Source organism: Camellia sinensis, chromosome 1 (assembly GCF_055761805.1).
Source record: "Camellia sinensis isolate YWXY chromosome 1, ASM5576180v1, whole genome shotgun sequence".
NCBI classification, from domain to species: domain Eukaryota; kingdom Viridiplantae; phylum Streptophyta; class Magnoliopsida; order Ericales; family Theaceae; genus Camellia; species Camellia sinensis.
Window position 1 is genome coordinate 102360011 of NC_138961.1, and position 18266 is coordinate 102378276.

Here is an 18266-nt window from a genome sequence, read left to right on the forward strand (position 1 = left end):
TTCTTATTCATCATCTCATGCCAAGGTTTCAATCTTACCCTCCCTTTGTGTCCAACATTTTTCTTCTTTATGCCCTTAACTTGTGCAAAGTTGGGGTCATCCGCATCTAATTCTTTGGTACCAAAATTTCCAACTCCCTTCATCATATTGTTTACTTTTACACACAATTCCTTAATCCCTTCATCAACCAATTGATAGGAAGGTTTGTGCATAGATGCTTGAGTTGCTAGTTTCACCATTATTGGACAAAGATCTCTATAACGTGCTAATATCAACAATTTCGGATCATCCTCATCTACTACAACATTTTTCTCTTCAATTTCACAATCTTTTGCATCCAATCTCCATCGGCCTAATATATACCTTTCGGGAATTTCCATAACATTCATTCTATCAAGTGCTTTGATTGCATGACTACACAAAATTCCGAAGTTCTCAAATTTCTTACAAGTACAATGTATTTCTCGACAGCTTTTTTCTCCTCTTAGCCCAGTAACTTCCACCCTACCCTCCACAATATACTCTTCATCATTACCATACAAGCCAATCACGCACTTAACTTCTCCTTCTAACTCATGGAATTGCTTCACTTGACAACAAAGGGATGTATCCAACTCATAATGAAATAAATCAAAGATAGGAGGGGTGTACAAACTCGCAACCTGGATTAAAATGGGAGACTTTTTTAATTTCATTCTTGGCAACTTTTTTCTAGAATCATATATTGCAGAAATTTCCTCATACCGCTTATCTACAACAATCCGATTGAAATGAGTAAAGAATTGAACAATGTTATGATCACCTTTCAAATATCTCCTTAATGTTCCATTTAGACTTTCACTAAGTTGTGTGCTTCGCATTCCTCCAGTAAATACCCACTTCATATACACATGCGCCCATTGCTCTCTTTTTCTCCAAGTTCTTTTCATCCACTCATTCTCTTGCAAGTTGTATTTATCAATCAAAGAATTCCAAGCTTCAATTAATTCATGCTCATTCTCTAGTCATAAATGCAAGCCTTTAAATCGCTACTAAATTTTGAACCACTCTTGAACAAGTAACTTAAATGCTTTAAAGCATTTTGCATTAGGTGAAAAGTGCACAACCCATGAAAAACCTCAGGCATGATTTGTGAAATTGCCTTAGCCATTGCTTGATCTTGGTCTGTAAAAAAACTAATAGGCTTTTTTCCTGACATTGCATCCAAAAAATTTTCAAATAACCATTCAAATGACTCTGTAGTTTCATCATACAATAATGCTGCACCAAAAATCGCTGTCATTCTAAAGTGGTTAAAGCCAGAAAATAAAGCAAGTGGGCGGTACTCCTTATTTGTTCTAAAAGTTGTGTCGAATGACACCGCATCACCGAAAAGCCCATAATCTGTTATCATCTGATGATCAGCCCAAAAAATATTAGTAATCATCTCATCTACATCCAACTGAATGGCATAGTAAAAATATGGATTTTCTGCTACTTGCTGCTGGAAATATCTTAACAAACTCCCTGCTTCACCATACTGCAAGTTTTGCTGTCTTTTGCCACGTAAGTAGGTTTTCTGATCCTCCCGTGTGAACCTTACAAATTCCTTCCCTCCTGCTGTAGCACTAATAAGATCATGTAAAGCCTTAAGAGATATTCCAGTCTGATCAGCTATATCAATATTTATACCCTGAGCATCACATACCTTTCTCTGAGATGGCATCAAATGAGTACATTGAGGAAGATGCAAAGGGTGGTTGTGGTTGCTATCAAACTTTGACACAATCCACTTCGACAAGTCCCGCTTAAAAGATATATGCATAAATGCATTACAATTTGTTCTTGTCTCACTTCGAGAATTTTTTATCATCGTATACCGTTTATCTTTTTCCCTCTCTCCCTCCTTACAACAAACAAACTTTCTACTAGTCATAACACCATCTTTCTTGCTTTTGTTACAATAATCTCTTCTAATACTAAACCCCACAATTCTTCCGTATTCATTATAAAACTCATATGCAGCTTCTTCCGATGGAAACTCCATACCAAGATATGGTGATTTATCCTTGGCCAACTCTCTCATTTCTTCGATGCATCCCTCAAGTCCACCATCATCCATTATACCATCCTCCATTTCAACACTAACAAATATGAAGAAAAAAAAATTAAACAAAACAAGAATCTGAGCAAAAAAGTTATTAATTAATTTTAAATGCTAAGTAATTAAACAATTCAATGAAATCTAATAAATCAATTAATAATGTAAATTAATTAAAAGGATAGGGGAGAGGAAAAAAAGATGTGTAATTTGTATAGTAATATTGGAAATTTATTTTGTCTAAGTAGATTATAATATACAATTGTAAAATTATATTAGAATTAGTATATTATATAATATAGGGAATCTTTTGGCAGACACACTTAAAGATGTGAATCATATGCCCTTTTATTATATAAATTTTTGATATATGTTTCGTATTTTTGTCACAAATGTTATGTCATTTTTTATTGAGTTATGACAATTTATGATTAAAAAATTAAATTTGCATTATGTAGTATGGTATAGATTTTTTTGTTGAAACTTTTTTAAGACCATAAAATGCATAATATTATTACAAAAATACATAACATTGTTATAAAAATGTATAATATTTCCACAAAAATGCATAACATTGCTATTAAAAAAATTATGAATTACAAATTATCGTAACTCCTTAAAAAATTATATAATATTTATACAAAAATACATAACATGTACAAAACAAATTACATAACAAAGAAATTTTCTTATAATATACAATTGTGTTTCTCAATCTATTTACAGAAAACAAATCAAACCATTATACTTGTTGAATCCACTAACACACTATACAAAATAAAATATAAAACATATATACATATAATATATATAGATATAGATATAGATATAGATATACATACCAGTTTGTTGAACAATAATGGTCTGTAAATCCGGCAGAAGGATGGTGAAGCAAAGACAGAGAATACTATCCAATCTGTTTGAAAGAAGACAAAAATGAATAAAAAACAAAATAAAAAAAATAAAACTAATTTTTCTACTCCAACACAGCAGAGTCTTTTCCTTTGAGTGTTAGAAACGATAGTAGCGTCGTATGGGTATCCTACTAAAGAACAAAACCCTTACATATAAATTAAAAAAAAAAAAAAAGTAGGCAAAACGGTGCCGTTTTGAGGCACACAGCAAGCACGGCAGAGACATTACACGGCAGGGGCCCCGTGTCCTGAAATCCAACACATATGAATTCCTTGAAAGGTCCCAACACATATGATTATTATCCCTCATAATAACACTTTAATGCATTAAGAACAAGCATAAAAAAATTCCTTGAAAAGCTCGACACATATGATTATTATCAAAATATTAAACTTTAATATAATATAATAAAAAAAGAAGACATTTAATTCCTTGAAAAGTCCAACACATATGATTATTTTCAAAATATTAAATTTTAATATAATATAAAAATGGAAAAGAAGAAGGCATTTAAAAAAAAAAAAACATTTAAAACTCGCAATTCACATATCTATACTATATATTAAGCAAAACGGGGGTTTTTAAGCCCAAGTCTTGTGGGAGCTCCAATCTTCCAATCTAAATTTCCTGATTTTTTTATTTAAAAAAAGAAACTTAGCATTTATTAACTTCTCCCAACCCCCAAGTCTTACCCTCATAATTACACTTTAATGCATTAAGAACAAGCATAAAAAAAAAATTCTTTGAAATCCAACACATATGAATTTTTTAAAAAGTCCCAACACATATGATTATTATTCCTCATAATAACACTTTAATGCATTAAGAACAAGCATAAAAAAAAATTCTTGAAAAGTCCAACACATATGATTATTATCAAAATATTAAACTTTAATATAATATAAAAAAGAAAAAAAAGAAGACATTTAAAGATCACAATTTACATATATTGACAATTGTAAATATATTAAGGAAAATGGGGTTTCTAAATCCCAAGCGAGCTCCAATCTCTCAATCTTAATTTTCTAAATTTTATTTTTAAAAAAAACTTCAGCATTTATTGATGTGGTCAAAATTCCCTGATCAGCATTTATTAACTTTTTCCAATCCATGTGCCTGTATTTATTAATTTGGTCAAAATCTCTAATTAGCATTTAAAATTTCCTCATACAAATAATTATAGATACATCCCGTGCATAGTTACTGCAATAGCCTTTTTAATTTTTCCTGTACACTATGGTTAGTGATAAGATTGTTAAATTATTTTATAAAAAATCTTAAAAAACATAATTTATATATTAAAAAAAAATTAAAACAAATATAAATATCTATAATTATCCCATGCATAGCACGGGTGATAGGCTAGTAGCTACACTATATTAAGGGGGTTTCTAAACCCCAAGGCTTGTGGAAGCTCCAATATGCCAATCCTAATTTTCTATTTTTTTGTTTTTTTTTAAAAAAAAATTAACCTCAGCATTTATTAACTTCTCTCAACCCATAAGACTTTTTGACTTCTCTCATAATTACAGCAGTACCTTTTCCAAAACAAATAATATGTATATTAAAAAAATTTAAAACAAATATAAATATCTATATCTATATCTATATCTATCTATTTATTTATATCTATCTCTAACCCACAAGTTTTGTGGGAGTTTCAATATCCCAATCTAAATTTCTTGATTTTTTGATTTAAAAAAAAAAAACCTTAGCATTTATTAATTTCTTACAACCCCCCAAGCCTTACCCTTATAATAACACTTTAATGCATTAAGAATAAGTATAAAAAAAATTCCTTGAAAAGTCCAACACATATGAATTCCTTGAAAATTCCCAACACATATGATTATTATCCCTCATAATAACAGTTTAATGCATTAAGAACAGGTATAAAAAAAATTCCTTAAAAAGTATAACACATATGATTATTATCAAAATATTAAACTTTAATATAATATAAAAAAACAAGACATTTGATTCATTGAAAAGTTCAACACATATGATTATTATATTGAACTTTAATATAATATAAAAAAAGAAAAAAGAAAAAGAAGACATTTAAAAAAAAAGACATTTAAAAATCACAATTCACATATATATCCCATGATCAGCATTTATTACATTTTTTCAATCCACATGTCTTTCCATATGCCTGAATTTATTGATTTGGTCAAAATTATCTAATTAGCATTTAAAATCCCCTCATACAGATAATTATAGATACAACCCGTGCATAGTTACTGCAGTACCCTTTTTAATTTCTCCAATACATTATGGCTAGTAATAAGATTGTTAAATTATTATTATAAAAAATCTTAAACAACATAATTTATATACTAAAAAAATCTAAAATAAATATAAATATTTATAATTATCCCGTGCATAGCACGGGTGATAGGCTATCTATACTACATATTAAGCAAAAGGGGGTTTTTAACCCCAAGCCTTGTGGGAGCTCCAATCTCCCAATCTAAATTTCTTTATTTTTTGATTTTTTTTTATAAAAAATCTTAGTATTTATTAACTTCTCCCAACTCCCAAGTCTTACCATCATAATAACACTTTAATGCATTAAGAACAAGCATAAAAACAATTCTTTAAAATCCAACACATATTAATTCCTTAAAAATTTCCAACACATATGATTATCATCCCCCATAATAATACTTTAATGCATTAAGACCAAGCATAAAAAAGATTTCTTAAAAAGTTCAACACATATGATCATTATCAAAATATTAAACTTTAATATAATATAATAATAAAAAAAAGACATTTAATTCCTTGAAAAGTTCAATACATATGATTATTATCAAAATATTAAACTTTAATATAATATAAAAAAGGAAAAAAAGGAAGACATTTAAGAAATAAAATAAAAAACATTTAAAAATCACAATTTACATATATAGATAATTGTAAACACAATCCGCGCATAGCACGTGTGATATGCTAGTACTATATATTAAGCAAAATAGGGTTTTTAACTCAAGCCTTGTGAGAGCTCCAATCTCCTAATTTAAATTTCATGATTTTTTTATTTAAAAAAAAAATCTTAGTATTTATTAACTTTTCCCAACTCTCATGTCTTACCATCATAATAACACTTTAATGTATTAAGAACAAGCATAAAAAAAATTATTTGAAATCCAACACATATGAATTCTTTGAAAAGTCCTAACACATATGATTATTATCCATCATCATAACACTTTAATGCATTAAGAACAAACATAAAAAAAAATTCTTGAAAAGTTCAACACATATGATTATTATCAAAATATTAAACTTTAATATAATATAATAAAAAAAAGACATTTAATTCATTGAAAAGTCTAACACATATGATTATTATCAAAATATTAAAATTTAATATAATATAAAAAAGGAAAAAAAAAAGAGAAGAAATTTTAAAAAAAAATTTAAAAATCACAATTCACATATATAGATAATTGTAAATACAATCCATGCATAGTACGGGTGCTATGCTAGTACTATATATTAAGCAAAAATGGGTTTTTAACCCTAAACTTTGTGGGAGCTCTAATCTCTCAATCTAAATTTCTTGATTTTTTGATTTAAAAAAAAATATTAGCATTTATTAACTTCTCCGAACTCCCAAATGTTACCCTCGTAATAGCACTTTAATACATTAAGAACAAGCATAAATTTTTTTTTTTTTGAAATCCAACACATATAAATTTCTTGAAAATTCCCAACACATATGATTATTATCTCTCATAATAGCACTTTAATGCATTAAGAACAAGTACAAAAAAATTTTTCTTGAAAAGTTCAACACATATAATTATTATCAAAATATTAAACTTTAATATAATATAATAAAAAAAAGACATTTAATTCTTTGAAAAGTCTAGCACATATGATTATTATCAAAATATTTAACTTTAATATAATATAAAAAAGGAAAAAAAGAAGACATTTAAAAATAAAAAAAAATTTAAAATCGCAATTCACATATATAGATAATTGTAAAAACAATCCGTGCATAGCACGGGTGATATGCTAGTGTTATATAAGGAAAAAGAGGTTTCTAATCTACAGGCTTTGTGGGAGCTCCAATATCATAATCCTTATTTTATAATTTTTTTTTAAAAAAAAAAGCATTTATTGACTTCTCCCAACCCACCAACCTTTTTGATTTCTCTCATAATTACTGCAACACCCTTTTCAATTTCTCCCATTTGCTATGGTTACACAAAAAAATAATAAAGACAAGAATTTAGCTATGGATCTCCAAAAGATATAAAAACATTTAAATTATGATTTAGTAATATAATTATCTATTTTTTGATGTATATCTATCAAAATTTTAAATTACTTATTGGGACAAATTAATCAATTTTCTAAAATTATTAATTTTTTAATTTATAAAATAGATTAAAAAAACTATTGACTGATTTATTTATTTAATAAGAAAAATATTTCACAATCTCTCCATCTTAATCTCTCTCACCGATTTCCAAAAAAAAAATATTAAAACTTGTTTTCCTTCCTTCGCTCTTCTCCAAAAAATCAGATAATTTTTTTTATGAAAGTTGTAGATATCTATCTATATCTTATATATTACATTATAACATAACAAAAAAATAAATAAAAATACGATATACAGATAAAATTAATAAATTTAATTTTTATTTATTCAGTTAAAATCTTTCTTTTGCATCTCAATATCCATTTTTAAACTTTAAATTTTTTTAAAGTTTATTTAAACAAACCTAATTTGAAAATATCTTCCACCATTATATTTTAAGTCAATAAAACTCACATTTCCATCACATATCTAACTCACATCATAACTTACCTAAATAATAATAATTAAAAACAAATAATAATTAAAAACAAATAGAAATAACAGATAAATTAAATTTTAAAAAAAATAAATAGAAACCCACAACTCTATCTGAAATAAATTGAAAAAAAAAAAAACTCAAATAGAAACCACACAAAAATAAAAAAGATAAAGATTTAGATATGGAATTGAAAAAAATGACAATATCTATATTTGAATTATGATTTAGTAATATAATTATCTATTTTTCTGATGTATATATATCAAAATTTTAAATCACTTAATGAGACAAATTAATCAATTTTCAAGTCTTATTTAAAGAATAATCTGATTACTCATCCCAACTCCTAAATTTCGAAGCACTAACAGAGAAGCTAATGGATTGGGTTAGGTGAGATTTAAGTTGTTGGAGGTAATACTCTATAAATTTATTTATTTTTTTAATTTTATTTTTTCCATGTGTGATTCTCTTTCTCCACTGTTGGTTTGGTTTTGGTTTAGGTTTTATTGAGGTTTATGTGTTTGTTTATAGGTTTGCATGGCAGAGAATAATTATTGGTAATTATGGTTGCAATCGAAGTATTTATGTCTGTTCCATGCCAAGGATTTTGATTGAATTTTGTTTTCTTCAGTGAACACCATAAAATTGAAGTAAAAAAATGGGTATCAAATTTTTTATTTTTTATTGTCATTTTATTTTATAAAAAATGTGAAAATTTATTGAGAATTCAAGATTTTACTATAACATTATATTTTTGTATAATTAGGTAAATTTAAAACTTTTAAATATTATTGTGTTTTTTATTTTTATCCTATTTCTATCCCATTTGACCATTACTGCTATTTGTGAGTTTGTTAATTATAATTCAATTAATTGAAAATGAAAGCTTAATATAACTTTTCATATATATCATAGTTAATTTGTTACACTATAGTTGTATATAATAGCATAATACATAGGGATAATCTCTAAGTATAATTTCTATTTTTTTATGTAATTAAAATAGTCCATCTTAATAGTATATAGAAAAGTTAGATAGTTTCTTTTATCTCTAAGAAACCCAATCTATTTTTTTTTTACTTTTAATTTTTTAAATTGACATATTAATTGTTTATGTCCATAAAACAAAACTGATAAACACATATAAAAAAGTTACACAAATTTTTTTCTTTTTCTTTTTTCTTTTTTTTTCATTTTTAATATGTAGGATATTTACAAATGGAACACTCCATTTTTTTTTTTCCATAATCCAACTTATAATGATGTAGTCATAAGTGTCAATTTTTATACAAATATGAGAAGAGAATTAATTAAATCATATATTTCAACCAACCACATATTAAAACTTTGATTATTTTAAGATGTTATTTCATTTTAATTCCAACTAAGAGAATCTTTAACCCTTAAGGTATTTTTTTTTTATCAAATTACAATTTGATAAAAATTTTAAAAAATGAAACATTGAATTTTTTTCCCATCAAAATTGGTGAAAAGAAAAAAAAAAAATTGGGATAAGAATAAAAGTTCTTTTAAAAGTTGATAAAAATTTAATGAAAAAGTTAAAGTAATTCATATCAAATTAAAATTTTTATTCAAATTTAAAATCAAATTAGATAAAAAAAATTAAAAGAAAATGACGAAAGTTTAAAAATATTTTGAAATCTTCTTTTTCATAAAGACTAGAAATTCGTGTGTGCATTATATTCATACTGTATTTTTAATTATGAAATTGAAATCAAAAGAAATGTAACTTAAATTATTGGATTAATAATAGAAATATCATATTAATTATTGTTAAATATCACTTCACTTCATATTTAATATTAAAATTATATATTTGCTTTAATTATAACTTTTAAATTTGTATATTTTCATAACAAGAAGAGATATGTCATAACTCAGTTAATCTCATTTAATCAAGTTTAACTTTTTTTTATACAAATTATCAAAATTGTACTAAATATATTTTTATATATATTTTTTAATTGTTTAAAACTAATAATTTAAAAAATTATAAACATAAAAGTTAACTTATAAATTTCATGTATACCATAAGATAAAATATTAAATTACTTTAAGATAATTATAATAATTTTTTTTAATTTATAAAGTTCGGTGCATAGCACGGATTACCACAAATAATCACATGATGCAAAAGACGAACTAATAATTTTTCCAACAATGGCCAAGTCTATCTAGTCAAATGCCTTAAATTCTCTCTCTTTCACTCACACACTATTTTTTTCTCTCTAAAAACACCCATAAGAGCATTTATTCATTGGCATTCGAAATCACTGTATGACGCCCTCTCTAGAGAGAGAAAAATCACACAATGCAGAATTGTTTGGACTTAGTAAATTTATTTTAATAATTTAAATTGTTTATTTTTTAAATTTATTAAATAAAATATTCATATAAAAAATCAAATATCAGTAATTATATAATTGAATCATATTTTGTAACGCCCTCAAAATTAGACATAAAACCCAATCATTTAAGACATTGTAGACGTGCCCTTGGGTCTCATGCTACAGTTCGGACTCCAGTATGTCACGGTTCGTAATCTGATCTCACAATGTGTGATGTGAGATTGATAAATCACCAAAGAGTCCAAATCTGGCAAATCGTTTTGGAAAACTAATTTTTTAGAAAGAAGTGCCAAACATGGACTGCTTTGCCAAATACAGAGTCGCCACGTAAATATTTTATTTTTGGAAAAATTTAGGAAACCCTGACTCGTTGCCTAAGGCCGCGTGTCCTTCATCACCAAAGTTGCCTCGGCTTGGGAACTTGGGTACGATTGGGGAAGGTTAGCTATGAGCACCCTCGCTCGCCCGATCAAAGATCGCCCACTACTAAACATGATATCTTATTTTTGAAAACATATGTGTTCTTATTCCGGTTTAATTAGCTAATCTTACTATGTGATGCGCACAACACACAAGTATAGACTAGATCGCCTAATTTGGAACAAAGCATTGCATATCCATTTGTTTGGAAAATGGTTTGGAGTTTGCTACTCGTAAGTAGGCTAAAATACGGATTTGATGAATTGTTCCAATTCCAGTAATCCAACCTTCACCCACGGGCATTCAGACAGTTATATCATATAAGCAAATAGCATCATGGCAAGCATGCTATCATGTTAACACTCACACACATGCAAGATGCTAAAGCGTAAACAATCACAGTGTACTCTGAGCCAAAACAAGAAACTAGTTAGAAATCATGCGTGATCCTAGTTCATTTTGAGATGGCTAATGCAACACATGCAAAAATGCATTTAAGATAGGCTCGGCTACCCAAAAATGTCATGTGAAATACAACTTGGTACATGTATTCAACTTGGAATTGAAGTACAACGCAGTTAGTATAATGCGCCGAGCCCGGTGCATGCAATATAGATGAATGATGCAAACATACATAGCATAAGGATGCTAACTAAAATATGCCCTAAAACTAGCCATTGTAAGCGGTAAGTAAAAGGGAGAAAGACATGGGGTTGGAAGACATGTACACACGGACGCACACTTATTACAACATATGCCCTCTCGATGGAGGGTCCGAAAGAATAATACAAATTAACTAATTAACTAACTAACAAGCTAATTAATTATTACAAAACTTGAGCTAATTAATCAAATTAATTAAGTTACAAAACTGAATGCTAATTAACAAATAAAGCATTTTAAAATATATGGACTAGGCCGCCTCAGCTCTGCCTTGAAGAATGTGAAGATGCATGCTCGATTCTCGTCCCGAAAAGCTCTCCGAATGCTCTTTAAAGGCTCTGTCTGCAAGGTGTCCTCAAGGGATTCCTGCTGAACCTTACCAAATCAATGCTAGGGAATACACTAGTGGCCTGTTGGCCATTAGGAGCTACTGCTGACCATTTGTCGGCCAAAAATGAAGGTCTGCCAGCCATTTTCAAGGCACTGCCGGCCACTGGGGTGCTGTGACACCAAGCTGCAGCAGAGCACAACATAGAGAAAATGGAGGGTCTCCCAAGGGTATGTACCCACTATGCCGCCCCATATCACCTCAAAACATCAAGGGAGTGGCATAATTGGATCCACGACCATTAATCACGCATCCCGATGCATGATGGCCAAAGATCCAATTTGTGCAAATCAATGTGAAATGAATGCATGAATAAACACATAAAGCCTAAAACTCTATCATGTATCGTCAAGAGCATCGGCGACCGAGAATTGAGGCATGTTTCATCACTTAAAGTATGAAACGTCCCTCGTTTCTCGTGCTCGAATTAATACTTAATCCAAACAACAATGCAACACAAGCATGGCAAACCTGCAATATGTCATAAGCATGCAAAATGCAACTACATGGCATACGCAATGCAAGGTAATATGGTTAACTTAACAAAGCTAATGGCATGCACAATGCTAATGCTAATTAGCATGCTCAATGCAATGGTGGCATACTCAATGCAATATACATAACATACACAATGGACTTAAACCAAAAGAGTAGACCTCTGTCATGCTCGAAATCAGTAGCCATTAGTGGTGAAAAGATGGTATGAAAAGCATAAAAATGCAAGGCAAATCATGCATGCCAATTGGCTTAAGGATCAAAGCATAAAAAAAGGCGACTCTTAAGCACACTTAAAGAGTGACAAGCATGGATATATGACAACATCATAAGTTCTGAAAACATGCATGGAATGGTGCCAAACCACCCTGTCAAGACAAACAAGGCATGTAAGAAAGCTCAAAGCTCGAAATTAGCAAGGGGACTTAAGCCATGGCTATACAAAGCAAGCCCCAAAAGGGCAAGGGGACCTAAAACAGTCCCAAGGCAGGTCAAGGTGAGACTAAAAACATGCTTGAACCTGGCCATTACAAGCTACAACAAAGGGCCAAAACATGAAGCATGCAAGGCTGCAAAAGGAGTGTTATACTACACTTATTAAAACCAAACATGGCATGACTTGGACAACATAAAATAGAGTTACAACATGGTATAAGAAGACCAAAAATGCACTGATATGATGACCCAAAGGCCTAGGCTTAATGGCATGTACAAAAGTTCATTCATGAGGCATAAAGAGCCAAACCTCCAAGGCATTCAAAGCATGTCAAATGCAGGTATATGACCACATTTCATGGACTGAAATAACATTTAGAATGATGGCAAAGCATGCAAACATCACATGTATGGCATGGTAGGGGCCTCAAAACCCAAGGCTAGCCAAAGCATGTACACTACAGCTATACAAAACATGAGTGATATGGCCATGGCAGCCCAAAACAGTCCAAGAACAGCCCAAAATAAGAATAAAATCATGCCGGAGCAAAGCCAAAATATGCTAGGATGATGAGTCAAAACATCATGCACATAAAGCTAGTAAGCAAGATTTGTTCTACAAGTATATGGAGCATACAAAATATGACCAAACCAGTTATGGATAGAGTCATGACATGGCAAAACATCACCAAAAACATGCTGAAATGGACTCAACATAAGCTAGGCAAACATGCCACTTTGATGAGCCACAAATGGGATTACACTACACATACAAGATGCATGAAAAAGTGACCAAACCAGCCATGGAAAGATCTAAGGCAGGTCCTAAAAGTCACAAAGAAAGGCCTGAACCAAGCCTTAAAAGTACATAGAGGCATGCTCCTTTGGAAGGCCAAAAATGCAAGCAAACAAAAACAAAAAGAGAGGGGGCCACCCCCTCTGATTTGAGGCCTCAAAACCACATGCCTACCACTGAAAATCCACTAGATTTTAGTGGTTAGAAGGCCAAACCAAGGCTAGCTCGGGGGCCATAAGGCATGGCTCAAAACAAGGCCAAACAAGGCATACAAGAGGGTTGAAGACCCTTAACAGCAAAAAGACCTTAAACAAACTTCAAAAGCACTTAAAAAAAAAGACTTTTTTCAGATGAAAGAAAGGCCTAAAACACTATGAAAGGATGGCCAAAATGAGGTACAAAAAAGTTCTAAAAAGGGAAAAATACTCACCCTTGAAGATCAGCTTTGAAACCAGCAACCTCAGGGACCAAAAACTTACTTTTAGAGCTCAAATAACCCTCCAAAGAACCTCAGTCCAAAGGTGGTGGTGTATCTCTATGTGTTGTAATGTAAAAGTGCAAGAAAAATAGACCTCAAGGCACGAAACAACAACAATATAGAGAAAGAGTAAGAAATGTAGAGAGAGAGAGAGAGAGCTATATCTCTTCTAAAATGGCTGAACCTCTACTAAGGAGAGAGGCTCTCTCCTTATATAGAAGGAAAACAATGCAAAGCTTCTTCAAGAATCTTGGCAAGAGCTTCATCCCTCCATACACGTGTATGAAGGGGAGATAAAAGAATTCCAGCTGGCTCAAAAGATCTGGAGTGAAACCTGTTGAGACAGGGGTTCTGCCGGCCATCAGTGATGGTCGGCAGTGGCTTATTGATGGCCGGCAGGGGTCACTTTTGGACGGCATTGGCCATTCATGGCCGGCACACTCCCATAGAGGCCGGCAGCAAAAATCAGTCCTAGTCCATGACTTGAAGCAAGCCTAACTCCTTCATTTGGATGCCTTTTCAGGTCATTCTTGTGTGCAAATTGAAGCCCTGGAAGTCTTATTTCCAATTATGCGAGCTTCACCTAAAAATTCCATGTGTGCTAAGAGATATCCCTCTTTTAGTGAAGACTGCTCAGTTTCGGTCCAACCGGAATGATGCCCAACTTCAACTAATCATATCTCCATCATCCGGACACGAATTTAGGAGATTCTTAAGTGAAAAATGAAGCCCCGGGAGTCTTCTTTCCAACGGTGGGGGCCTCATAGCTGAAATCCAAGTATTCAAAAGGATAGGCCTGATTCAGCGAGCACCGCTCGATTCTCTCTTAACTGTTCATGCCCATTTTCTCCCTCAACTTGGTTTCTTCTCTCCTCTCCTCTTTTCTTCAACTCCAAACCCCTAAACGAGGTGTTTTGAAAGATTTTTCAAAAGAGTTCATCTCTCCTTCATTCATTTCCACTTTGTTCTTGCTCGGTTTACCGAAAGGTGCAACTTTTAACAAAATGCGAGCGTTAGGACATCGTAGAAACCTATTTTCAAAAATGTTTTGAAAGAGAGGGTTTTAAGGTCTAGAAACCATTCAAAATTGTTTTGGTCCAAAAAACGGGTGTGAAGTTGGGATTTGACTCTCTCCTTGCCGAAGAAATCGACCCTTTGCCCTACACACCTTTCACCACCAATTAAACCATCAGTAGTGCCCAAGTCTTAAGGGCGGTAAAAAATGGAGTGTCTACAGTTGCCCCTCTTTGACAGAACTTGAAAGTCAAGAAGTGACGGGAGTGAATGTCAAAGCCAGAGACGACTCATTTTTGACAAGGCCGAAGAGTTAGACAAACAAGCAAGATAATAAAGAGATGCGCCCGCAGGCTGGGGCAAGATGCAAATGACATGCACAATGCCGAACATAACTTATGATAATGCAAAGAGAACTGTGATGAAGCAATTATGCAAAATAAATGCAACATTTTAAGCGAATGATGTGCGAAGAAATGCTATAGCAAACTCGTACACAAGCAAGTAAAAATGATCCAAACTACATCTCATGCAGAAAGGATGTAAGAGAATCATGCAATCTTAGTGAACATGTGCGATAGATACACAAAGCGAACAAAGTGTGATAGATACACTAAGTGGACAAGCATGTGTGATAGCTACACAAAGTGAGAATAGTGTGATAGATACACAAGGTGAGCATAGTGTGATAGATACAAAAAGCGAACACAAAGTGAAGCGAGTGTGATGGATACACAAAGTGAGTGCGTGATAGATACACGAAGGGTGAACACAAAGTGTGATAGATGCACTTAGTGAACAAAGTGTGATGGATACACAAAAGGTGAACACAAAGTGTGATAGATGCACTTAGTGAACAGAGTGTGATGGATACACTAAAGGTGAACACAAAGTGTGATAGATGCACTTAGTGAACAAAGTATGATGGATACACTATAAGGTGAACACAAAGTGTGATAGATGCACTTGGTGAACAAAGTGTGATGGATACACTAAGGGTGAACACAAAGTGTGATAGATGCACTAAGTGAACAAAGTGTGATGGATACACAAACGGTGAACACTAAGTGTGATAGATGCACTTGGTAAACAAAGTGTGATGGATACACTAAAAGGTGAACACAAAGTGTGATAGATGCACTTAGTGAACAAAGTGTGATGGCTACACTAAGGTGAACATGAAGTGTGATACATGCACTAAGTGAACAGAGTATGATAGATACACTAAAGGTGAACACGAAGTGTGATACATGCACTAATTGAACAAGTATGATAGATACACACTAAGGGTGAACACAAAGTGTGATAGATGCACAAAGTGAACAAGTATGATAGATACACTAAATGTGAACACAAAGTGTGATAGATGCACTTATTGAACAAAGTGTGATGGATACACTAAGATGAACACGAAGTGTGATAGATGCACTAAGTGAACAGAGTATGATAGATACACTAAATGAGAATGTGTGTGATAGATACAGAAAATGAGAATGTGTGTGATAGATACAGAAAATGAGAATGTGTGTGATAGATACACAAAATGAATGAAGTGTGATTGATACACTAAGTGAGAATGTGTGTGATAGATACAGAAAATGAGAATGTGTGTGATAGATACACAAAATGAATGAAGTGTGATTGATACATTAAGTGAAGAGAGTGTGATTGATACACTAAGTGAATGAAGTGTGATTGATACACTAAGTGAGTGAAGTGTGATTGATACACTAAGTGAGTGAAGTGATGTGTGATTGATACACTAAGTGAGAATGTGTGTGATAGATATAGAAAATGAGAATGTGTGTGATAGATACACAAAATGAAAATGTGTGTGATAGATACACAAATTGAATGAAGTGTGATAGATACACTAAGTGAAGAGAGTGTGATTAATACACTAAGTGAATGAAGTGTGATTGATACACTAAGTGAGTGAAGTGAAGTATGACTGATACACTAAGTGAGAATGTGTGTGATAGATACAGAAAATGAGAATGTGTGGGATAGATACCAAAAATGAATGATGTGTGATTGATACACTAAGTGAAGAGAGTGTGATTGATACATTAAATGAATGAAGTGTGATTGATACACTAAGTGAGTGAAGTGAAGTGTGATTGATACACTAAGTGAATGATCTTAAACGGAACTTCTTTGAATGAACCGTATATACAATATCGTGCATGAATGAGAAAGAAACCTGATAGGTACAATGCAAATAACGTGCGTGACAACGCAAGTGATGTGTGCATAACAATGCAAATGGAGAGCGCACAACAATGCAAGTGAAATGTGCATAACAATGCAGGTGGAATGATGCATAACAATGCAAGTAAACGTGCGTGACAACGCAAGTAAAGAGTGTGCAAAACAATGCAAGTAACGTGCGTGACAGCGTAAGATAGATTGGCAAAACAATGCAAGTAAAGTGCGTGACAGCGAAAGATAGATATGAAAAACAATGCAAGTAAAACGTGCGTGACAGTGCAAGATAGATATGCAAAACAATGCAAGTAACGTGCGTGACAACGCAATATAGATGTGCATGACAATGTAAGTAATGTGAGTGACAATGAAAGTAAAGTGTGCATAACAATGCAAATGAAGAGGGTGCATAACAATGTAGGTGGAACAGGGCATAACAATACAGGTGGAGTGTGCATAACAATGCACGTGAGACATGCATAGTGAGGCAAGTGCAAGAAATGTATGCTCCATGCAACATTAAGATGCGCATTTCATGCCAGAGTGAGAAGTGCACATTATCTGGAAGCAAGGTTAAAACGTGCTCCATGCAATGTACATACTCTATGCAAAAAGATCAACGACGTACATCAAATGTAACGTGTATATTCTATGCGACAACAAGAATAAGTATAGTACAAGATGCATTTATGCAATATGTGTGATGACATAATACATGTTACAAGCAATGTAGAGCATGATGTCTAGGGAACGCAATAAAAAAACAAAGCGGCGCTTTAGAAAGCACCTCATGGGGTGAGTGGCGATGAACCGTTCTACTCTGACGGGGATCTCCCCCTGTGTTCTTTGAACACTTACCTTCAATTCACAGTTCAAAGGTTCTGAAATACTGACAGGGAGCAACATCTGCTGGGGAAGCCATGGATGCCGCTTTTCTTCCTGATCATACTCACAACTTTCCCTACTCTCCAACGGGGTGACAGACTAGGTTGGCTTAGTATCCAGAATCGTGGTGCATGCCCGCTACCTCAACCTATGGGGCTTCCATACAGATTTCAAGCCGGGGTTACACCCTTGGGTATTTAAACCAGACTTTAGTTTCGGAAATTCCAAACCTCTGTGTTCTAAGCATCAGCCATTCGAACTCTAGTTTCTACCGTCGCAGTTGGTCTTCTAGGAACTCATTAC

At 32.1% G+C, this 18266-nt stretch overlaps 1 pseudogene; it reads right to left on the reverse strand.

The window, feature by feature from the left end:
- Nucleotides 1-1000: 1000 nt before the first annotated feature.
- On the reverse strand, nucleotides 1001-2116 carry LOC145812554 (protein FAR1-RELATED SEQUENCE 5 pseudogene; annotated as a pseudogene).
- Nucleotides 2117-18266: the final 16150 nt, after the last annotated feature.